The 22,646-nt window shown below is 42.5% G+C and overlaps 1 long non-coding RNA gene across 2 annotated transcripts in view; it reads left to right on the top strand.

Moving 5' to 3' along the window:
- The window catches only part of LOC147013362 (uncharacterized), a 56,740-nt gene that overhangs the window by 27,378 nt on the left and 6,716 nt on the right, over positions 1–22,646 (top strand). The window lies entirely within an intron of this gene.

Raw genomic sequence — 22,646 nt, forward strand, 5'->3', positions numbered from 1 at the left:
TTGATTTTTTTTGTGATGAGCACCCCATAAATTACCTTTAAAAGCGGTGTTTTAATTAACCCAAACATAAAATTTTCACTCTTGCATTTCCTTGGGGTTTTCTTAGTATGCCTGTAAAGTTTCAGGCTGCTAGATTTTATGGTTTTGGAGTTATGGAGGAGACACTGACACACGAACACACACCGACACACACATTGCCTTTTTTAGTATATATAGGGTGTCCCAAAAAAAATACAGCTTTTCATCTGCAAAGAGGATGGTCATAACATATTTTTACAAAAGATATATGGCTGGATTGAAAGCTGAAAGTATGTAGTTTATTGTACCAATGTCAAAATTGCCACCAAAATTTAAATTTTGGAATAGAATCGTCGTTTTCTTTTAGACCACATGTTCGACGTAGGCTCCACGTTGTCCGATCACTGCCTGCAAACGTTTTGTCATGTTCTCCATCACTTTGGGAAACGTTTCCTGAGGAATGTTCTGGATTTCTTGGTGGAAGTTTTCCTTCAGCTGATCAAGAGTCTGAGACCTAGGGTTTCCATAGATCCTGTCCTTGAGATACCCCCACAAGAAGAAGTCTGGAGGAGTAAGGTCAGGGGAATACGGTGGCCACTCAACATCTTCGTAGAGGGAGATAAAGCAGCCCTCAAAATGTTGGTTGAGAAAATGCCTTGTTTCCCTGGCTGTATGGGGCGGTGCCCCATCCTGCTGGAATCACTGGGTTCTCATCTGGATCAGGTTGTTTCTCCTACGGGCCTGAGTACGTAGCTCAGGCAGATAGAATTCCTGAATCATTTCGCGATAGTTCCTCTGGTTTACCGTGCAAGTGCGTCCCTGGTCATCTTCAAAGAAGTATGGACCAATTATCCCATACCAACCAACCGCCACCCACATGGTAACTTTGAGAACAGATCAGGTACCAGTTCAGTTGATGCATTACCAGGATTTTCAGTTCCCCAGTACCGAAAGTTTTGCTTGTTTACCTCCCCGGACAAGTGAGCATGGCATTCGTCCATCATGTGAAGATTTTTGAGGAAGTCTGCATCTTCCTCCAACTTTCCTGAGAACCAATTTGCAAAGTCTAGTCGTTTGTGTTTCTGTTGATCAGTAAGCACCGTTACCGTTTGAATTTTGTATGGAAAGGTATGAATGTCTTGGCGAAGGATCCTCTGAACGGTGCTCTTATGAATGTTTGTCTCGGCAGAAAGTCATCGAATCGATTTTTTTGGACTCTGAACGACCACCTGTCTCACCATTTCCACATTTTCTTCACTACGCCCTGTCCTTTTCTGACCACTGTGACCCTTGTGAAGGTCAAAGATGGTTCCCACATTGGTAAACTTTGCGATTGTGCACTTTATTGTCCGAAAGTTTGGTGCATGGCACAAGTGGATACCGAAATGTCTCGAGTAAAGACGTTGCACCTGTATGACACTTTTCATCTGGTGCCAAAACTCAACAATTTTCGTCCATTGTTGTACGGTCAGTCTTGGCATTTTTCTGGCGCTTGCTTGGTATCAAAATAAACTTCAGGGTCTCTGCAACAAGAAATGAAGCATTAGTGACAAAATTACTGCTTTTTTAGGATCAAACGAAGCATTTTAAAAGTTGTATAATTTTTTGGGACACCCTATATACTGTGTGTATATATATATATATATATATATATATATATATATATATATATATATATATATATATATATATATATATATATATATATATATATATATATATATATATATGATTGACCCTCCCATGCTCCTCCAGCCAAATTAGCTGCATAAAGCAACACAAGGTAAGTGCTAAACGCTGTTTCGAACCCTTCCCAGAGTTCCTCAACAACTATAATGATGTTCACACATGGTACACACATGAGAATCCCAATGCTATGCACTCCCCTCAGCTACCAGACTGGTCTCATCACTTATTGGCAAATCATCAGTGATAGCGAAGACAGCATTACATACCAATGAGGCTTCCCCAATGAACCATGCTTCCCCAATGTCTCAGGTCGCTCACCTGCATTTTTTCATTTATTTCTCTTCACTTATTTATTGTCATTTATTTATATTTTCATGTACAGATGCTTTCCGACAGTTCTGTGATTTTCCAAGTGTATCGGCTTTGATGTCTGTTGGCGCACCAAATTACCGTGCTTCCCCAACGTCTTGGGTCACTCAGCTGCATTTTCTTCATTTATTTATTTTCATTTATTATTTTCATTTATTTATATTTTCATTTACGGATACTTTCCGACGGTTCTGTGATTTTTACAGGTGTATAGGCTTCGATGTTGATTGGCACGCAACATTTCAGCTTTCAATGTCACCAGGAAGATACTGATCAGTCATTAAGTCAGTGAGTTCGTGGTTCGAATGAGCTTTCTATATTAGATATAATAATTGGCAATCATAATACGGATAATAACATGATCCCAACCCCTGGCCGCTCCTGTCGGGAGTGGATGTTTATAGTGTTAAAAACTTTTCAGCTCAACCCCTTTGCCAAACCTCATATTAACAGCCAATTATGCCTTTTAGCTCGGATAAGGGAAACTCAAATTGCCAATAAAACTGTTTTGAGCAGTGTAATGACTATTAATTAATATTCTTTCTTGACGATCGTTACGACAGCACCATTGCAAAGAGATCGACAACAATGAGGCCCTTTTGCAAGAGCACACACACAGTACAACAACCTTCACCCGGAATATATAACACTTATAAACATCACAATGATGAGCACAAAGTCCAAGGCAATTTCATTGCACATTTTCCCCTCAAAACATACAATTATAACACAGAACTGGGCCCCATGTGGTCTTGCACTGATGGATAACTAATGCCAATCTGGCCTTCCTCGGCTCTGTTTCTTGTTGTTCTGTTGTAGTAATAATGGGAATTTGCCACCTGGAAGCAACATCAGCATTCCACGACATCATGACTTCGCTCAGGGTTGCCACCAGATGTCCACCAGGTGCTCAGTGGCATAGGTACACCTTGCCTTCGTGCACATGGATCTCTGAGGAGCTGGCAATGTTTCGCTCCAAATCCAAAGTTCCAAGTCAATTCGCAGCTCAGAGCAGCTTACGTATGCAAAGTGTCCCCGGCGTCCGTCCGGCTGCCAGCGGCGAATTTTCTGATGGATCGCAACTTCATTGAAAGCTCGTGAGTTTCTCTGTTGAGAAAGCCATGTCGCGTTGATCTCTGCGGAGGGATGCTTTTGTCGCTATTACGGCACAGCACGATGTGCACATCATGCAACATATGCCTCCTCGTCTTATCTCCTTGGATGGACATAAAGGAAAAGGGAAATATTTATCTCCTTATAAAGGAAAAAGAGAATGCATTATGGATGGCAATGGTATATTGATTCCGTTTTGCCATTAAATTGATTATTATTTGTTTGCTTGTTTACATACAAAATTAATTCTGCCAAGACTTCCTATCTACACCTTCAATGACTTTTCATCTTTTGGTGTTTGGGGCAAGAAAAAACAAAACAAAACGTACCTCCCTCATTTACCATACGTCTATAGCACCTTGTTACACTGTGGGTTTGTTTTTTTTTGTCTCACTTTAATATTCCAAAGAAACATTCAAACATTAATTGGATTCCAGGGAGACGGGCAATGCAGAGGGAACTGCTCTATGTGGCATAAATATAGCAACGAGGCATACTCGTGGCCTCAATATGCCCAGGAGAGTGGATTCTGAACAATTACCTGGGCAGACGAGGCATGGCTCGAAAGGCACAGAGACTTTGCCGGAGGACTTGATGTTTTATACATGTCTCGAGGAACTCGCGTGTCCGCCACGCTCATCCCCGCGGCACCACAACCTGCGTGCAAGAACAGGCAATCAGGACCCGCAGTGCTCCCCGATTGCCCCTTTTGAAGAAGCCCATTATTAGATTTGGCACAGGGGGTCGCGATGTTGTGTTCCCTGGACTCGAGTGTATTTCCGAGGCTGCTCTCGCTGCAATGCGTTGGAAGCAAGCCCACTGTACTCTTGTGGATTTGTACAAAACTCGTCGTAGCGACTATATGCCATTATCTCAATTGGACATCAGAGAAACTCTCTTTTCACAAGCAGTTGTCAAACGTTGTAGCAGAAGGACGTGGTCAGATCAAATCCCTTTGATCGGCCAGCCCAGGGAAACCAGAGTGTCCGATGCATCTCATGCAGCGAATGGTTTGCTTGATGGACATAAATTGCACAATGCTGATATGACAAGCATCACCCGCCCACCTCGTTGCTCGTACATTCCAAATTCGGACACTGTCAGCAGGTACAGCATAGGTTTTTCAGGAACTCAGAGATGTTGCATGCACTGCTGGGGACGGTAACAATGGCGCAAGCAATTAATCACCCCGCTTTTTCTCCTGCTCATCTCTTTGCTGTCAAATAGTCATGATGGTGTTGAGACAGGACACGACGGTTAAACCTGAGGGATTTGCTGGTCTCCATTGTTGATAAATACAAGCAAACATGAGCACATCCATAGGACGGTGGCTTGGAGTCTCCTTGGCATATACACTGGAGAAGTGGTTTTGGAATTGTATTATGGCCGGGTGTTCCATGCTGAATATGGCACGCACAACCAAAATGGATATTGCTCAAACTACTTCCCAACAACCAGCCAGATGAGCAGTTGACAAATGATGATCGTCACTTTGATGCATTAATGATACAGAGAGGAATATTTATTTATTTAATATGCAGTACTACCAAATCTCTACAATAATGTAGAATTGCCCCACCTTTGTGCCCCCGATTCCATTGCAGTGGTGCTTTGTCCAATTATTTAAGTGTCCTCACTAACTTCTTACAACTTGCTGATTTACTTTGGACTATATCCTGATTTTTGCTGCTTTTCAAGTCAAAAGGCATCACCATCAGGTGAACACCATCATATTGATATATAGTGCAAGGCCTCTTGGGAAGTTGATTGGCTGTTAGCTACGACATTAGTGTGCATGTTTGGAGGTGGAAAATGTTTTTCTGACTTTTTTGGGGGTGAAAATTGTTCACAAAAAAATATGTTCTAGTCACATGAGTCACTTTTGTGTTTTCTGTGTATGAAAACTGTGCCAGCAACCAATCAGATTACTTGAGAGATGAGCTAAATCTCATTATTGGGAGATGTTTCACATGTGTCCGTGAGTACCTTGTTGTTATCTTAAGGACACGTTTATGCCCAATCTGGCACTAAACTAAAGCTGACTATCTGTACGTTCCCAGTTCAGCTTGCTCCAATTCACATTGTCGGAATGATAGTGTAAGATGGTATTAACCCGACTCACTCGGAATTGACTCGGACAGCATGTTAAATTGACTTCACCCATCCTGTCTGCTCACATCCCTTAGACTATAGGGAAAGGCACTGAAATCTTCCAGAAAGTGATTTTCATAGTCTCCACTTGGACAGAAAGTGGTTTATGGCTCTACTTGAAGGTTTACAAAAAATCTTTTACCTGTAACATGTTGCAGGTATGAGAGCTCCACATTGTTGTTGTTTCGGGTTCTTGTTGGGGGGTGATTTTTGAAAAGTGCACCCATTAGTCAGACAGCTGCCGGACCACACCCCCATCATTTGCATGACTCCACCCACCATCTCACCCAGATGAAATTGTACTGCCGCCATCTTGGTTTTCTGGCAGGCCGAACATATTAGACTTGTAGGCCTCTGCTGATAACACACTCTCTGGGTTTGTTGCATCAGATTTCCATTGGCTTTGTTTGGGTCGAGTTTTAATCACGATGAGGGACCGCCAAAAATCTAATTAGTTTTTGAACAGGCCAAAATTGGGGTTAAACAATCCGTGACAGTGTGGTGAATCGGCTCATTCTGATAATATGGAATAGGCAAAGCCTAGAAGCGAACGTAGAATTCCTCTTACATTTGCTTCTGACTTTACCTATAACTTGTTCACAACTGTATACTTGCCAACTATACCATGGTACATGTATGCACCACACAGCTGATGATTTTGACGCAATTTCCGGTTACTTCGGCCTGGATTCGGGATCAGCGATCAAATAATGTAAATCACGATTAAAAATTATTTTTTGATGATGCGGGAGATATCTTTATTAAAATTAACTTTGGGAAAAAAAATAATTGAATAAATAAATAAACAATCACTTCTGGTCAAGAATAAAATAAATTAAAAGTTCTGGAAAGAGTTTCAAAATCACTTCCGGTAATGTTAAATACTAAATAAACACTTGCTGTCATGAAAAAAAATCACTTTCGGAAGTATAAAATTAACTTTGGGGAAAAAATAAATGAATGAATAAATAAATAAACACTTCTGGTCATGATCTCCCGGCATGCATCATTCCCCATGACAAAAAACGGAAGCAAAAGGGTCGTAGCCGACGACACGGATTCCAAATTGCCAGCATATCGTGTTGTTGTTGTTGTTGTTTCCTATTTTCTCATGTGCACGCGTTGAGTATGAAGCTCACTACGTTCGCTATAACCATGGCAGAGGCTGACATGGATGAGGGGTGTCGAGTTCATCTTTTAAGAACACAGTAAATGTGTGTTTCCCAATCGACCCATGACAGAATTTTTAAAGCCAATTCACTCGTGCTTCATGAATGCACCTTGAATGACCACTGTTACATCATCGTCATCAAGAAACCCAGAAACCAGCGTGATTCCGAATCACCACGATAACATGTGGTACTCATTTAATCATCTCTCTGAGATCTCACACAACCTGATGTTCTTGTGGCTGTTGTTGTTCCCATCATCATTAAAGTATAGTAACATATCCAAAATCAATACAATCCATTATCATGACAACTACATGCAGGTTTTATGAAAACAAGGTATATTACAACAGAGAGCAGGAGGGTGGAAAATCTGGAGAGGAAGAAAGGGACACGGACACCGTGCACGCGCATGCATGCACGCGCGCGCGCGCGCACACACACACACACACGCACACACATACATACACACACACACACACACGCCTCGTTTTTTGACCCATGACTGTTCCGAGCAATTCTCTCATACAAACACAAACACACAAACACATGGCTCTATCTAATCCTAATCTTATTCATTCCCATGGGAACAAAGGACAAGGTGAATGAGACAGATTAGAGCAGTGATCTTCACTTTTGTTTTCGAGGGGGTCCACTTTTACGGATAAGACATCAGTGTGAGAGACGCCACCCCGCCTGCAGAGCTCGAAAATGGCTGCTACTTGGCCCCAGCCTCCACATACTCTTATTTGTTGTGGTTAACTGAGCTGCAGGCAAAATTGTTTGGATACTGAAACCATATCCTGATGTTGTCCTTAAGAGTTGGAGTTCAGGATAGGAGAGTAACGTTATTGGATTTCAGGAAGGCAAACCTTGAGGGAATGAGGAGAGAGTTGGGTGATGTGGATTGGGAGACTCTAACAACAGGACAATCAGCATCAGAGAAATGGGAAACCATTAAGGAACAAATGTGTAGAGTGCAGAGCAAGTACATTCCAATGAGGTGTAAAACGAGAAGCATAAAGAGGCCAGGGTGGTTGAGTGGTGAGATTAGGGAGAAGCAAAAGGCATTTTTATTAGGTTTAAAATAACAGGACTGGAGTTAGATTTATATCACTATCGAAGTAAACAGATATAAGTTAAGAAAATAACTGAATCAGCCAAAAGAGAGTACGAGAAGGACATCAGGGGGGAAATAACAGGTTAGGACCAGTGTGGGCCCATTGAGGAATGGGACCGGGAGAGTGGTTAGTGATGAAAGTGAGACAGAAGGCTTATTAAACAGGTATTTTGCTTCAACTTATACACAAGAACAGTCAGGAGAATTTCCAGTAGCTGAGAGTATCTATGAAGGGGGTGAGAAGGGGCTTTTTCAGAAGATGCCGGTTGGAGAGGAGGAACAGCAAGGGAGTCGAAGAGTTGATCAGGCTCCAGGGCCAGATAGTATGTACCCGAGAGTATTGAGGGAAGTGGCTGAGCAGGTAAGCGAGATATTAACGGATATTTTCAAAAGCTTTCTGGAGTCAGGACAGGTACCGGAGGATTGGAGAGTAGCAAATGTAACACCATCATTGAAGAAAGGATCCAGAGAAGAATTGGGAAACTATAGACCTGTGAGTTTGACTTCAGTTGTGGGGAAGGTGTTGGAGACATCAATTAGGGACCAGATGAGGAAGCGTTTAAATAAATACAAGCTAATTTAAGGTAGTCAGCATGGGTTTACCAAAGGTAGTTCCTGTTTAACAAATATTTTAGAGTTCTATGAAACAGTTTTTGGTTGGGTGGATGAGGGAATAGCAGTGGACAGGATCTTGAGTTCAATCCCACTCAGCTGTTGAATTAATACCAGGTGGGGTCGACTCTGCCTGCCATCCTTCTGAGGTCAGTAAAACGAGTGCCAGCTTGCTGGTATCCTGTGTCGGAGTGGCGACCCGTCCAGGATTGTTCCCAATAACCAAGGAGACTGCTTGGGGAACACCAATGCTCTGTACAGAGTATGGTCCCAATGGATGGATGGATGGATGGAAAGTATATCTAGACTTCAACATGGCATTTCATAAGGTACCACATCAGAGGTTGTTAGCCAAAGTAAGGGCTCATGGGGTGGCTGGTCAGGTAGCTAATTGGATTGCAAACTGGCTTCGTGATAGGAAGCAAAGAGTGGCTCTGAGTTGGAGTTTGTCTTGCTGGGAGGATGTAAATAGTGGGGTACCTCAGGAATCAGTATGCAGACCATTACTATTCATTATTTACATCATCGATTTGGATAATGGGGTGAAGAGTAAGCTTTCCAAATTTGCAGATGACACAAAGCTTGGAGGTAAGGTGGATAGCAGAGGATGGTTATCAGATACAGGAAAGTATTGATACTTGCAGAGATTGGGCAAAAGATTGGCAGATGGAATTTAACCTGAGCAAGTGTAAGGTGTTGGGGGATGGGAAAGAACAATGAAAATAGAGATTATAGGATGTAAGGGGTCATTTTGGAGCGTGTCACACAGGAGAAAGATCTGGGGTGTTAATGGATATGGAAGGTAAGCAGGCAGCTCAATGCCAGGCAGATATAGGTAAAGCAAATTTGGTTTCAGGTTGTATTCGCAGGGCGGTCATTTATAAACCAAAAGAGGTGGTGTTAACATTGTCTAGGAATTTAGTGAGGGCCACATCTAGAATATTATGTGTAGTTTTGTTCACCACAACTCAGGAAGGACATAGACACCACGGAGAGTGTTTAGCGCAGGGCTACTCGATTGATTCCGCGCCTCGATCGAATCAGTTATGAGGAGCAGCTGAAGGAAACAGGGCTTTATTCACCTGAAAGGAGGCGGTTATGAGGAGATGTGATAGAGATGTTGAAGATAATAAAAGGTGTGGACAAAATAAGTGCAGATGCATTATTCAGCAGAGTGCACAGTGATCGGACCAGGGGCCGTAGCCTGAGAGTAAAGAAGAGGAGAGTTAAAATTGTAGTCAGGCAGGGGACTTTCACTCAGAGAGTAGTTGATGCATGGGATGTTCTCACTGGAAAGGTAGTTGCAGCAGAAACACTATATAAGTTTAAATTGTAATTAGATAGATATCTATGCCTGATGTTGGCTAAATGGTTTGGGTGGTGGGCTTGGGATTTCAGTGCTTGGGATTTCATGGTCCTGAGTTCAGATCCTGCTCAGCTGTTAAATTAATACCAGGTTGGGTTGACTCAGCCTGTTATTCTTCTGAGGTTGGCAAAATGAGTACCAGCTTGTTAAGATCATTAAGCTATTTGAGTATCCTTTGTTGGAGTGGTGACCCATCCAGGATTGTGCCCAATAGCCCAGGACACTGCTTTGGCAGCAATGATGCTATGTAGAGAGTATGGTCCCAATGGATTGATAGGTACCTGGAAGTTATGGAGATAAAGGGGAATAGGGATGTTGGCAGGACTTTTAGGCAGCTTGAGCATTGATGGGTGATTGTGTCCATGTGTACGGAGTTCTGATGGGGGTCTCGTCAAGGGGTGTTGGGTGGTTGATGTGTGTTTTTACCCAAGCCCATGCTCCCTCCCCTGGGTGAAAACAAAACAAAAACAAAAACGCAAAAAAACACTTAATAACTAAACTAAACCGTCTACCCAACCAGGTTTCCAGGTGAGGAGTGTGCATGGATGTGGACACCGAGCAGGATTAAAAACAAAACCTGTCAAAGGGAGGAGGAGCTCCTCTTGAGTCAACAGCCATCCACATCTAGTGCCCAACTGTGTCTGGGGACATCTTCCTGCAGTTGGGTTACTTTTTTTAAATTGGAGATTGGTGGCAGGATTTGCACTCCGGCCACTGTAAAACTCTTCATTTTGCAAAACGTACCACAAAGAAATCTGAAAACCCACTCAGTGCGAGTACCCCCTGTGCAGCTGCTCTATGCAGGGCAGCTCACCGGATGATGGCAACTTGACTGACAGGAGGAAAACCACGAGGTAACCTTCCCGGGTCAGAATACGGAAGTGTGTGTCGGTGTGGTGCTGAGGTGTCCTCCACCAGATAGCGGTCTCCTTGGGTTAACCTGATGCGGTCCCTTCGGGTGGGTGCCTGGAATGTCCTATCTCTAAGAGAGGATGATCACCTGTCTCTGTTATCAACTGAGCTCAAGCGTTTGGACATCGGTATTGCAGCACTCTCTGTGGTTCGGAGACCGGATTGCGGCGAGATCATGGTGGGTGGTTACACCTACTATTGGTGTGGTCCCTCTGATGGTTACTATACCCATGGAGTTGCTGTAGCTGTGTCCAATAAGCTGACTCCAATGATAATTGAGGTAACACCGGTCAACAAACATATTATGAGACTCAGGATTCGTCAGTCCTTGGGTGTCGTTTCCCTGGTCTCTGTATATGCTCCAAATGAGGAGAGTGATCTCACCGTGAAGGACGCATTCTATGCCACGCTCGATTCTATGGTTGATCGGTTTCGCAGGTGAGATACTCTTCCAGTCTTGGGGGATTTCAATGCATCAAGTGGAACTGATAGGGATGGTTATTAGACGTGTGTTGGTCCCCATGTGTCTGGAACTGTGAAGAAGAATAGCACTAAGTTCCTTGACTTTGCAAGAAGTCATGGACTTTTGGTGGCTAGTTCATGGTTTCAGTGTCCACAAGCTCATCGCTGGATTTAGTATTCCAACGCTGACAGTGTGGCAAAGGAGTTTGACCATTTGCTCATTGATGGTCACTGGTGGATGATCCAGAACTTCAGGGTCTACGGGAGTGTTCAGTTCCTCAATACTGACCACAGCCTTGTTGTCACAACTCTGAAGTTTCAGCTTAAATCCGAGAGAATGGTACCATCCCAGCCTAGGCTGGATGTTGACAAGCCCAGTAATGAGAGGGTAGCTGAGGAGTTTGCGAACTGGCTGAGTGGAGATTTGGGGGGTCTGGATACTTTGGGGAAACCTGAAGAGTTGTGGAGTGCCTTCAAGACCATCGTCTTTGATGTTGCTGGTGGATGTCTTAGAACTCACCATAGGGTGTAGAAGAATTTTAGCTCTCAAGGGACACTGGATACCATTGATCAGAGTCACAGGGCATGGCTGAATGGCAGAGCTGAGCTGTTCAGGGAGCTGAGGCGTAAAACTGTACATGCGCTCAGGGTGGTCAAGGAGGCCTACAAAATGTGCGAGGAATATATGAGGGGGTAGAGCATCACCTGTGGTCAAGTGATTCTCGTCCTGCTTACAGGGGAATCTATGCATTGCGTTACTCCAAGCCTCTCCCTCGGTGTACTGCAGTCAGAGCGGAGGGTGGTGGGCTCTTGATGGAGGAGTCCGAAGTGAAAGCTTGCTGGGCCCGTTACTTTGAGAGGCTGTACCAGGCTGATCCACCAGCTCTCGAGTTGGATGTTCATGGTGTTTCTATCCCTGTTGCTGACCCTCCAATCAACTGTGATCCACCATAGGTTGTGGAAACACGGGCTGCGGTGAACGGGTTGAAATGGGGTAAATCTCCTGGGATCTATGGCATCCATGCTGAACTTCTCAAGGCTGGTGGAAATGCTGTACTCATGTCATTGCATGCAGTTCTGTGTTCTGCGTGGAACACAGGCATCATCCCAACTGACTGAAAGAGTCAGTTGTCCCAATTGACTGACTGGCCCTGTTGTCCCTTTCTGGAAAGAGAAGGGTGATCACCAGGACTGCAACAACTGCCGAGGGGTCGTTTCTCTCTCTCGTCTGTTACATGCACACAGCCACATCTTTTTAGTTGCAAACTCCAAACTTGGGGTACAAATACAACTTTGTGTGGGGGGTAACATCGGTTGTGTGACCACGGCATGAGGGTGTGGGGGTGATTGGGGGGGGGGTGGGGGAGTGTAAATTCCCTATGTAAATGTGAACCATGTAGCGCCATCCGGTGGTGGTTGCAGAGGGGATTACAACTTCCTTTTTACCTGGTCAATGCCACTGTAGGTTAAAGTACTCTTCTCACAGGTAAATTTGTCCTCCTTCAGTCAATATTTGCAATTACTGTTCAAACGTCATTGCATAAGAAAATTAATCCCCACTATTACTTACCAAGGCAGCGTATATTTTCACCTGTCCAGGGGGCAGAAGAGCTCCGTGGACTGAGAAGGGGGAAGGAGAGCTGACAAGGTGGCCGAGGGGGGGGGGGTACTGGAGAGATGCAGGTGAAGTGGGGAAGGGGGGCAGGATAGCTCTGTGGATTGAGAAGGGGGGGGAGAGCCAATAGGGTGGGGAGCATGGGTGTGGTGAATGGTTTAAAATTATGAGTTGTGGTGATGCCGGTTTGGGTTTGTATAAAACTAGAAAGCGCCCGCCCGTCTCGTCCTGCGAAGCCCGTCCATATCCACTTTGATGAAAAATACAATCAGGTGGTGTAAGAAGCTCCGATATTTATCACTCCCTTTTTAAATGCTGAATTTCGAACGATGTACAACACACGAAGAGGAAGATCAAAATAAATGATGTAAAATGGAAAGTCCGTCCACATTAAAAATGCAAAGCCGTTTGTATTCAGATCTCTTCCTCTTCTTCAGATGTATCCAGGGACAGACATCCGCGAAAATTGAAACAGAGCTCCAATCAGCCAATCAATTAATCAATGTTTGTGATTAGCTACAACGTGTTACTTATTCACGTTTCTCTTCGCACGCAACGACGGGTAAGATCTGCTGGTTGAATATAAATGGCTGGCTCACCGTGAGATTATGCCTTCAAACCAGTAAACAGGGAAATAACGGAAACATCCACAGCAGAAGAGCTCTGACTGCTGCTCGGTGGAGTGACCAATCCCCATCCAGGCGAGCCCTGATGAAGAGCAGCACACTTTCAACCATTTCCAGATATGAACTCCAAAATGTGAATGTACGATATTTATTCCTCGATATTATGGAGTCATCATGAACTATCATCATCACCTGAAATGCTGGTCCTCCCATCGGATCTATATCTGACACCGAAACAGAAAGCCCTCACTATTTCAGCCGCATTTTCATTCAAATCTTTCCAAATCTTGATAAACCTCAAGGTTGTAGCCACCGTGACTTCGTTGAAGGATTTTAAGTCTCCAACACTATATTGACTTGAGGGGGAGCACTCGGGAGAATGCAAAACCTCCGCCGCCAATACTGCTGGGTCACTCAAGTGAACCTTATATCTTATTCATTAAATATGATGTCAACAGTGCTGACAGAGTTATAGTTCTTTTCTCCAACATTTATTTTTGGGGGAGGGGTTGGAAAACACTTAAAACATGTAAAAATGCAAAAAAAAATCGAAATTTTGTTGAAAAAAAGTTGCAAAATTTTTTTTCTCTCACAATTTTTTTTTGGGGGGGTTGGAAATCACTTAAAACATGTAGAAATGCAAAAAAAAATCTTTTTTTGGGGGGGGGTAATAATTATTTGGGGTGGGGGTGTTGGAAATCACTTAAAGCATGTAGAATTCCCCAAAAAAAATTTTTCTCTACTTTTTTTCGGGTGGGGGTAACAATTATTTGGGGGGGGTTGGAAATCACTTAAAACATGTAAAAATACAAAAAAAAAACGAAATTTTTTTGAAAAAAAGTTGCAAAATTTTTTTTCTCTCACAATTTTTTTTTGGGGGGGTTGGAAATCACTTAAAACATGTAGAAATGCAAAAAAATAATTTTTTCTCTATTTTTTTGGGGGGGGCGGGTAACAATTATTTGGGGGGGTTGGAAATCACTTATAATATGCAGAAATGCAAAAAAAAAAAAATCGAAATTTTGTTGAAAAAAAAGTTGCAAAAATTTTTTTTTCTCTTAAAAATTTTTTTTTTGGGGGGGGGGTCGGAAATTACTTAAAACATGTAGAAATGCAAAAAAAATTCCTTTTTGGGGGGGGGTTGGAAATCACTTAAAGCATGTAGAAATGCAAAAAAAAAATTCTCTATTTTTTTGGGGGGGAGTAACAATTATTTTTTGGGGGGGGGGTTGGAAATCACTTAAAACATGTAGAAATGCATAAATAAAAAATTTCTCTAACAATTTTTTTTGGGGGGTTGGAAATCACTTAAAACATGTAGAAATGCAAAAAAAAAAATTCTCTTTTTTGGGGGGGAGGTAAAAAAAAAAATTGGGGGGGGGTTGGAAATCACTTAAAACATGTAGGAATGCAAAAAAAAAAATTTTTTTTCTATAACTATTTTTTTTTGGGGGGGGGGGGGACCAAGTCCAAAATTTTATGGCATGATCCTTGGACCATACCTACCCCCACCAAGTTTCGTCGAAATCCGTCGAGGAGTTTTTCCATAATACTGTTCACAAACAAACAAACAAACAAACAGAAAGGGGTGAAAACAGTAACCTCCATCCATCTTCGAAGATGGCGGAGGTTAACATGTTCTTTCCGATGAAATCTTTGGAACATCAGACTTTTGTTACGACCAAAATGGTTATGGCTCCCGTGTCAAATAGACATGCATTAAATTATGTGGTCATTCCAAACATCTCCAGAACAACGATTTCTATTGGTCAAACTGGCATGATTTTTCACGGGTAAACGCGATGAGTTATCCAATCAACATAGGACACGCTATTACGATGAATGAGAATCGTTATTTCATTGGACAACATAAATCGGCGTCGATCAGTAATTTTTCATTTGCCACGATAACTTTGAAAATGCCAAGAAATGTGATGGTCTGTGACGTGGGATTGGTTTAATATGTCACTTTCAGACTTTGTAAAATGGTCTTTCCACACTCTGCGATAAGTGTTTTCTTGTGTCACCGCTCTTCGCACTCTGATCTTATCCAGCCGTTGTGCTGATCACTTGGTCATCTGCAAAAAGGTCTTTCTGTGGCATCACAATGAACAGGACATTGATTGAGTTATGCTAACCGCCGTGGAAAGCAAGGAGAAGCTGACGTTTTGGGCAGTAACCCTTCATCAGAAAGTTAACCCTTTGTTGGCTCTTTTGTTATGATGATGGGTTGCATCTGAAATGTCAGTTTCTCCTTGCTTCCCATGGCGGTTAGCATACCACAATAAACATCCTGTTTTGTTTTTTTTATCCACGTTCTCCATGTTCGCCTGCATAAATTGACTACATTTCACCAGTAAAACTCGTTATTCACTCCAAAGTCATTGGCATTGCCCACTTGGTTATTGTTGGCCTAGCCAATGGCTCTGTCCATTGATGGAGCCTACCCTTTTACAATGTAACTTTTTAGGGAGCCATGCATTTATTACCTCCACCACCGAAGGTGAAGGGGGTTATGTTTTCATCCCTTTTGGGTCGCCGAAATAGGTGACCCTTATTGTCAGTAATTCTGTCTGTTTGTTTGGATGTTTGTTCGTTTGTCATCAGCATAATTGGTAGTAAACGTGGGCCGCTTTTGACCAAACTCGGGTGGTAGGTACATCTTATGACCTCGTGCTTTGGAAATTGTGATGGTTGCTAGGGACGCTTTGGTTCCCTAGCAACAGCCGAAAAACCTTCAAAATCGGTACCGTTCACGCGAAATCAATTCCGAAAGTCATTATCCCACGTAGGGTTATGAAATTTGGCACGAATGATCCACAGATGATGCTCTATCAAATATATTCTGGTTTTTGTGATGTATGGAATACTTTACCCGCAGCACCCCCTACAATTAGGGTATGCACAAAAATTGGCGAAAATTGAAGATCCCCTAGCGACCAGGTGAGTGCATCGATACAAATGAAACTTTGCAGGTTCATGGTACTCAATGAGTACTACAACTTTGCCTCAGGACATATTGACCGATTTCGCTTAGGTCAGGGGTCAAAGGTCAATTAGTGCAAAAATCGATAATATGCGAGAGCTGGAGGTGCCTTCGCGCCAAATGCTACTCCTCCTAGGGTTATGGTCGGATGGTCATGAAAATTCACACTAATCATCTGGAATACATTGTGCACAAACCATCAAGCCGGATTTTCGATTTAGATCTCTGTTCACCCAGAGCACCCCCTCGAACTTTGGGGATTTCTGATTTCAAACCGCATTTTCGGTACTTTTCATTCAAATGGATACCGAGTAGTTATCAGTAGATGGAACTGGATGAGATTTGATATGCATAATCTTAAGGTGATTCTCTATCCGCTATATGACATCCATTTTGTTCTATATCTTATAGTTTCCATGCTCGGCGAACCATCGCCGCCTACCGGCTTGTTTGTCTGTTTGTCTGTCTGTTTATTGCCTACAGGTCCTAATTCTAAACCGATTGTCATGAAACTTTACAACGTTGAAGAGGTAGTCTCAACTGAGAAGCTTATTGATTTTGAGGTCAAAGGTCAAAGGTCATCTTAAGGTCAAATTTCTGAAATCGTTATTATTCATCCAATTGACTTGAAATTTGAACAAAATTTGCATATTGCGTCACTGGATTGAGAAACCAACTATTTTTGAGATCAAAAGGTCAAAGGTCAACTCAAGGTCAAATTTCTATTATCATCAATTTTCAACTGAAAAATCATCAATTTACATCCTATTAACTTGAAAGTTGAACAGAATTTGCATAGTCCATCACTGAATTGGGAAGGCAACTATTTTTGAGGTCAAAAGTTCAAAGGTCACTCAAGGTCATACTTCTAAAATCAAATTTCATCTAAAAAAAAAAACTGTCAATTTTCATCTGATTAACCTGGAAATGAAGCAGCAATTGCAAAGTGCATCACTGAATTTGGAAACCAAGTATTTTAAGGTCAAACGGTCAAAGGTCAACTTAATGTCAATTTTCTAAACTCATCAATTTCAATCTGAAAAATAATCAGTTTTCAACCGATTGACCTGAGCTTTGATGAAGATTGTCAATTTTAATCTTAATTAAATGGAAAATTTGATGTATCCATGCTAACTTTTGGAGAGGGGGGGGGGTGGATTTTGCAAGTATTGTGCCCTGCACGACGTCGTTTTCTTGTTCTGTCTGTTTATCTGTCTGTATGTTTACTGCCTACAGGTCACAATTTTAAACTGATCTTCACAAATCTTTACCAAATGGCAGTGCTTGGCATAAGAAAGAAGCATATTGTTTTTGAGGTCTAAAGGTCAAAAGGTCAAAATAGGCAAAAGGTCAACAACTTAGGTGAGATTTCAAAAATCCTCAATTTTCATCTGATTGTTTTGAAATTTGAAGAGGATTTATATTTCAGGTCAATTAATTCAACCAGCCAATTATTTTTGAGGTCAACATGGACCAAAAGGCCAACATAGGTCTAAGGTCAACAAATATGGTGGTATTTCAAAAATCCTCAATTTTCATCCGATTGACTTGAAATTTGAAGAGGATTTATATTTCAGGTCACTTAATTCAACCAGACAATAATTTTTGATGTCAACAAAGACCAAAAGATCAACATAGGCCCAAGGTCAACAACTAAGGTGGTATTTCTAAAATTCTCAATTTTCATCCTTGAAATTTGAAGAGGATTTGCATTTTAGGTCACTGAATTCAATCACCAATTATTTATGAGGTCAAATTTGTTTTATGGATTTTGGAAGTATCGTGCTCTGCATGACGTCTTCTTCTTGTTTGTTTGTCTGTGTGCAGGATATCTCAAAAAGTTGTGGACGGATCTGGATTATATTTTGTGGACAGGTTGCATGTAAGGCAAGGACAAACTGATTAGATTTTAGTGAAAATCCTGATCCGGATCTGACTGCTAGAATCTTTTAAGTGATTCTTCACCATTGAGAGATCGGGCCAAAAAGTATATATAGCACGATATCTCAAAATGTTGTGGACGGATTCTGATGAAACCTGGTGGGCATGTTGGGTGTTTGACAAGGAAGAATTTATTCAATTTTGGTGAAGATCCAAATCCGGATCTAGATACAATAATTATTTAATTTGGAAAGTGATTCTTCACCATTGAGAGATTGGGCAAAAAACGAGATCGTCCTGTATAGCATGATATTTCAAAAATGTATTGGGCCTGATATGTTCTCGTGGATCAGGCATTACTTGGTGGAGGTATGCGCTCGACCGAGTGCCCTTCTAGTTATAAAATGTTTTTGTGCAGAATATTTAATCTAGTCTATGAAAATATTTGAGGTGAGTTTGTTTGGAGTCACACCAGAGACTCGATCAAATGGCTGCTGCAGACAAATAAAGGATATTAAAAAGGTGGATTCGCTTCTGATCCCGGTGCACCAATTTCTTTCTGTTGGCTAATAGAGAGGAGAGGAAGGTGGGAGTTGGGGGGGGGGATGGAGGGTACTTTCACTGTTCCACCTTGGGGTAAATGAATCTACAAACAAAGCAATAAAGCAACACAGAGAAACTAGAAATCGGTGTGCCGGGATGTGGAGCGAGGAGCTGTTCGTTTATGTTATGACCTTCATGTTTCCCTGCAGAGGGCAAACGTAAAAGATGAGATGCCAGGATAAAACCCTCGCAGGCGGGTGGGTGGAACATCATTCATCAACCACACTAGATGATCAAACCGGAGGAATTTCCTGCAACCAGTGGTCGAGCTCCCTCCAATCTTATCCAGCCCTCCTATCGAGCAATCGATTGCGTGCCCTTTGAGCAAAAATGGTGCCTTTTGCTCCCAACTCTCGGATCAAGCAACCCCCTACCGAATAAGCGAAGATGTCTTCGGTCTTGTGCGACTGATAATCTTGAGGAATGACGGCCCCGGATTAAAAGGCATGGAGAAGAGAGGTGGATCGTGAAGGAGGTTTGGGGATAGTTCAATTATAAATTATTGATCAAAGACATGCTATGCCGTGTGAAGTGAAGAGTGCTCGAAGTATAATCCAATCGAAAATCAATCGAAATCCGAACACGTCATAAGTATAATAATCGAATCGAAATCCTAGACAGCATGGCCGAGAGGCCGAGACCGTGAATTCTACCTTTAGCCTTTCTTAAGCCCCCAATGTCATCAAACCAGCAGGGTGACCTCTTCCTTAGAGAATGCCCTGAGGTCCTTGTATTTCTCATGTCAGGGTTGTCCACTGGTAAAACCCTAGTTGGAGAAGCGGTTTTTATTATTGCTTAGTGTTCGCCCAGCACGTGTGAAGATGACATTCGTCATTTACATCTCAGGATTTATGATGTGGCTAATAAGCCCAATTCTTCCATGAAACCTTCTTCCACACTGTGCATAGGTGAACTCTGGGTTTGGGGGCAAATGACTGCAGATCTTGTTGACGAGACTTGCGAAGGCGACGTTTGGCTGTTTCATCACGAATGCGATGAGATTCAAAAACGGATGCTCGACTTTCGATCTTCAATACCAGTTCCTCGTTGTCAACATCGATGTTGCAGAGCTTCATTGTCTACTTAAAGCAGTAGTCTCTGTACCTCTTAGGTTGCCCAGCTTGTGATCGTTTATCTTTGACGGTCTCTTTGTAGAATGTCTTCTTTGGTAGGCACTCTTCTGACATTTCGACTTCATGACCTGACCACCTTAGTTGTGCTTTTTTTGACCATGGCACTTACACTTAGTGTCTTTGCCGGTTGTAGGACCGCTGGGCCGGGGGTTTTGTCTTACCGTCTTACTTTCATCAGTCATCTCAGATGGTTGGGATTATTATTTCATATGCAGCCCTGTAGTTGCTGGTTGCATCATTTGTTAGGGACACAGCTATGCAGCTGATGCAGTGCTCCTATTACCAGTACAATGGTGCTCATTTCACCGACCTTGGAAGGATGACAGGCTGAGTCAACCCACCTGGCGTTATTTAACGGCACGACAGCGGGCTCAAACTCAAGACCCGAGGATTTTAAGGCAGCCACCTTCACCGTTAAGCCAACACCTGGCTTACAGTTGAGAGGAAAATGTTTTTTTTTTAAGTTTCTTCACAAGACAGCTGTATGTTGTCTGTCTCACATGCATAGAGCAGTGATCGGATGTCTGCAGCTTTATAGACTTTCAACTTGGTCTGTAAGCGGATGCCATTGCGGTCCCGTAGGCGTTCGCAGAATCTTCCATAGGCTGTGCTTGCTCTAGCAATTCTGTAAGAAATCTATTCATCCATTGTGGCTTCTCTTGACACTATAATTCCGAGATCAGTCAATTTGTCTATCATCTCGAGGATTTCATCTTCTGTGAATATTACTGCTGGGATGTAGGGATTGCCGAGAGCCTCTCTCTTTTTCAAGTAGATGTTTTGGCCATAAGGAGACCATAATATCACATATGTAGTGATACCCTTTCCTCTTGTCTCAATGGACAATTGAGGCCTTTTTGAATTCCTGGGGGATCTTTTCTTCGGTCCAGATATGATGTAACAACTCCATCAGATTATGTACGAGGTAATCTCCACCAGCCTTGTACATTTCAGCTGGGACTTCATCAGAACCACATTCTTTGCCATTAGACAGCATCTCTAAGGCATTCTTTTTCTCAGTAGTCGTGGGTTCCCCGAGTGAAAACTTCAATGATGCTATGCTGAAGGAGTTCTTTAATGGCTTCACTGTTGAGAGTTGATTCTATGTTCAGAATGTTGTTAAAGCGGCCAGCCAATCTCGCAACAATTTTGGTCTTGTTGTTGAAGAGGGTTGATCCATTTGAGTCTATGACGGGTGAAGAGCCTGAAGATTGGGGACCATACAATGTCTTCAATGTGGCATATAACTGATTCATGTTGTTGCTGTCAGAGATGGACTGGAGTTCAGCAGCTTTCATTTGTCACTCCACCAATGGTCAAACATTGTTCAAAGATTAGTTGGAGCTGTCTTTCGGATGTTATACTCTGCCTCTCTCTTTGATAAAGATGACTTGTCATCTAAAGTAACCTGCAAAAGTATTGTTACATTTGTGGAGCGGTTAGATATTACCGTAGACTAGATAGGAACGTTTAGAGTAGCATGGTCTGTGTACGAGTAGTTAGCCCATCTTGATGTAATAAGTATGGACACATCAACTTAAGGAATGTTTTGTTTGAATGTGCATCATACAGGGGTGGTGCATGGTAATAATTAGTTTGGGATTATGGTTGAGGAAATTGTGTGTATAAATCCCTATGTAAACTTCAAGGGGTTGAGCCTGGATTGCCTTTGAAGGGGGGGGGCATTGCCCGGAGATAAGAGGGAGGAGCAAAGAAGAGGGTGGTTGGTCTGTGGAGAACGGTGAACACGACGAAGAGAGCCGAGCGTGGAGGAGAAGAGTGACTGAGGATCACAGAGTTCTGAGACTCGGAGGAGAGGTTCAGGAGGTTGGCCTGGCTGCGTGCCTTCATGTTGTGTCTGTTCATCATCCTGCCAGTAACGTCATCATCCCTACTCATTGTTCTCCTCATCGCCTGCTCGTGGCTGCTCCACAACCGTCCCCCCCCCCACCACCACCAGAGCTGAGTCCCCTGGTTTTGTACCTTTCCCATCTGTGATTGAGTCCAGAGTGAAGAACCTTAGTTCTTTAGATTTAATTTATTCTCAGTGTATATAATTATTTATTAATTCCATTCCCTTCCTTCCCTCCCAACACACCATCATATTCCTTCCGCTGGTCAATCATCCCTTGTTTTTGGTTTGGGAATAAACCCATTTCTTTTAAAACAGCTAAGTTTCTTGTGTTTCTCCTCATGACCCGCATGCGCATTGTCCGCCATAATTCGGAACGACTCCACAGGAGTTTAAGCAATCCGGAACATCGTGGGATTTTAACCTCCCACCGCGACAAGCTTGACGTTAGTTTTGCTGTTGACACTACAGTTTTCACCCCCTTCAAAGTTTTCACATTTTGATGATTTAATGATGAACGTATTTATTGATGAGCTTATTTAATGATGCTTTCAAATCAAACTTAAGGATTCAAACCCTTTGCCTAATTAACCCTAGATTACTTCAGGAGCAAATTATTTGTTTGAAAGGTGACAAAATAAGTCTAATATGTTTTACCTATATATTATAATCAGTGGTTTAACTGAAAAATTAAGCTCCTCACTTATCTAAGGAGTTTTAAGGTGCAATTCACTTGGTCAAGAAACAAGACAAGTATGAAGACCAAGGTGCTTTCCAAAGACATCAGACATAACGTGGTGGAGAAGCACCGTTCAGGAGAGGGTTTCAGAAGATTTGAAAGTAACTCATTATCCCTTTGAGTACGGCGAAATCCATCATTATGAAGTAGAAGATGTATCATACATCAGGTCTCTACCCAGATCAGGTCGCCTATCCAAATTCAGCAGCTGGGCAAGCAGGAAACTGGTT

Source organism: Eptatretus burgeri, chromosome 14, assembly GCF_056783735.1.
Source record: "Eptatretus burgeri isolate ZD-2024b chromosome 14, Ebu_testis_v1, whole genome shotgun sequence".
NCBI classification, from domain to species: Eukaryota; Metazoa; Chordata; class Myxini; order Myxiniformes; family Myxinidae; genus Eptatretus; species Eptatretus burgeri.